We start from the raw sequence: 3,452 nt of genomic DNA, 5'->3' as shown, positions 1-3,452 counted from the left end.
TTAAGCGAGATACTACGCAAAATGGAGGGTGCGACTATCTTGGATTGAGCAAAAGCCGTTCCGTGACCTGGACAACAAGTCCACTAGTTCTTGACGTAGTGGGAAAATCAATGCACTGATGCAGTTTATGGACCTATCATACTGGCACCTTCTAGGGCCGTGGTTGAAACCTTCCACTACCCTACAGGAGCTTCTTGCTATCATCTTGACGGAGTTTGGCCCTATGCAGAACCTATTTTGCAATTCTGGACAGGGCTCTCATATTTATCAGATCGCTACCTCGCTTAAGGGACCTGATCATTACTACCGTATCCTCCGGCTTCGTGAATTTAACGAAGTCATGCCTCGTGTCGCTATATGGTTAGCCTGCCGTGACCTGGGTGATATCAGGGTGCTGAGGTTCATCGTGAAGCTGCTGGCCGCGTGCCCCTTGGTGCTAAAGCTTTCTTTTGGGAACGTGCTCCTCGTAACCTAGCCTTGGAAATACGTGCTGACCTCTTGCGTGCCAAGGCTAAGTCTGAAACGAAAGCTTCAACTATTGCTACTGTACCTGTTGGAGATGGAGAAGCTACTCATTCCATTACCCAGCCAAGTGTTGACCCGGCTACCCAGCAAACGGAGTCGTCTGTATCAGATCCGGCTGCTAAGGACGTTGTTGATGGTGATGCCCTTGAGGATGTTCTACCTAAACCTGTGGGACCTTGCGTTATTTTTATTCCCGCACAAATGAATCTATCACAATAAGGAGGATGCCCATAATGAGGATGGCGAGCTCAACGACTGGGATGACGGTTTCGTGTGGGAGGAAACTCTCAATGTATGGGCCCCTGATCGTCCGGAGATGTTTTACCGTGACCCCCGTACTCGGGCGTGGAAGTGTACCGCCCCTAAACGTCCACATGACAATGACTTCGTTGCTAACGACATGTTGTTAGCAAACCTTCAGAAGGTGCTGACCAGGACTGCCGCTCTAAAGCACTTTTCGACGACGGGGCTATGGTCTATTGGAGACGGTTGGCTATTGCACATCATTAGACTGATTTGCTCGCTTATGCCCATATCTGCGTCAAGTTGCATATTCGGCTTCGCGCTTCTAAATGTCATCTCATGCTGTTGCGGGACGCTGCGAATATCTACTATGGTCGGCAAACTATTCATAACTACACTACCATTACTGAGGCCCGCTTGAAGGCTATAGTTTCTATGCCAACACCGGCTGATCGTCATGAGGTTTAAACTTTTTTTTGCTACTCTTTACTGGTGGTGCCAGTATATACCAAATCTGGCTACTATGATGGCATCACTTTAATACAGATTTAACAAATAAAAATACTCATTTTCATTATAATGTGGCGTGTCATGCATACTATACTATGATTAAGGAAGCTATCCAGGGTACGATCATGTTGGTCACACCGGACCCCTCCCATTGTTTGCATATGTTTGTTGACGTCTGTTCTATTGGAATCGGCACTGGCATGTTTGTGCGCATACCTAGGAAGGGTGAATTGCCAACGGCATTTCCGACTGATTGGACTCAAACCACTGAGCTCTAAGCGGATGGCTGCCGTTGATTCTATCTTGCAAAAAAAATATTTAACCAGCAGTGTAAACAGACAAGTGCGTTTGTCCATTTACCTGATTTTCCTGTGCGTCAGTCACGGACGGGTCTCTTACCTATGAAGCGTCCCTCTACACCACCTGTTGCCAATTTAACTTTGCCAGCCCATAAGCGTATTCGCTGTACTCAGGAGCAAAATTTTGCACATAGAGAACGATTGTTTCTAGCTCGTGCGCGTAGATATTCCTGTCGTACAACTTTAGTTACAGACCAATCACAGGTGGTCGACCTATGCATTGTTGGTTTTAGTATCAATGGTATTGGTCGTCTGTTCTCCTTCTCCTACCGTAGTATGTCGCTCGACTCTGCTCAGCGTCGTTACCATTTTTCAGTCCTTGGAACGATGGCTATCGCTTATGGGGTAGACAAGGATGTGATGACCATAACGGCAAATTGCAACTACAATGTTTTAATCATTTGGACGGATCCTCAGAATGTCCTAACATTCTTTCATTCCAATATAAATTTCCCTGGAACAACTCCGTCGTCATTTTGTGAATATTTGTCATATACCGGACAAGTGTATTATGTTGCTGACATGCTATCTCGTGGCCCTGCCCACTTGGACCCTATCATATAACTTGTACATAAGCATGTTACATGGGCCCCTACCGTGAATATCCCTACAAATTCACTACGTGTGGCTACCTACTACCACACCCTGATGCCTATTTGGATGAATTATTGTTGAATCGCACGTTGGCTGCGATGCTCTTCCAAAAATGGGGGGGGGGGGTTTCACAGATCGATTTATATGCCAGTCTGCAATGCCATCAGCTCCCTCGCTAATGTGCTAAGTTGGGGGGTACTGAACAATCGCGAGGTAATCAATTTGACTTTACTAATATTTTTACTCGTTAACCCTCCTTGGCCCAATTATAAAGAGTTCTTTCGCCGCTTTGTTACACAACAAAGTATTGCAAGGCGATTGTTGTGCTGCCATATTGGACAAGTTGTTTCTGGTTAACCAGATTCGCCCACTCTTTAATCACATAGCTCTTTATAATTTTATCTCATTCGTCCGATACTTTCTTAAAGAATGGTACAACTCTTCTTGGTATGCCCTCATGGTCTTATACCTTGGCTGGACTCATCTCAAGTGTTCCTCGTACAAATGATAAGTAATACACGCTGTCTGCTTTTTTTTTGCAGCAGCTTGGACCTACGGATCCAATATTGTTGGGTGTGCTGATTCCTCAGCCTACTACTACGGTTCATATTATGGTTCTTACTCAGTGTATTTCAGAACTTATAGTCAAATGGACGGTTGGAACTTTGGCGCCAATTTAATATCTCTTAAGAAATATTAATTTCTAATAATAGAATCATCCAATTGATATTTGTAGTTTTGAAATTTTATTGGCCACTTCAGAAAGTAAAATATATAAACAAAAAGGTTGACAGTCCGTCCCCAGGTTGGTGTGGTAAGGCCTTACTAGGGATCGGCCTGAGCTTGGTGTTATTAATAATCAAATATTTTAGTTTTAAAACTAAGTTTATTATATATTAGTTCATAAAAACCCAATTTCTTTTAAAAAAGAATAAACATAATAACCTTCAACCTTTATACTGCGAGCCTTCTCAGATAGTATTTTATAAAGGAAGTCTATTTACATTTAAAGGTTTAATATTATATATAACTTTAAGTTGTATAATATATATATATATATATATATATATATATATATATATAGTAGTAGTAGTAGTACGTGGTAGGTAACGTAAAGGTAAGTAGTACGTACTTCGTTACGTTTACGTTTTCGTTTTACGTTTAGGTAGGTTCGGGTTCGGGTTTAGGGGTTAGGGTTACGGTTTCCGTCCCGTTACCCGT

Source organism: Sphaeroforma arctica (assembly GCF_001186125.1).
Source record: "Sphaeroforma arctica JP610 unplaced genomic scaffold supercont1.711, whole genome shotgun sequence".
Lineage (NCBI taxonomy): Eukaryota > Ichthyosporea > Ichthyophonida > Sphaeroforma > Sphaeroforma arctica.
This window is presented reverse-complemented; position numbering follows the sequence as displayed.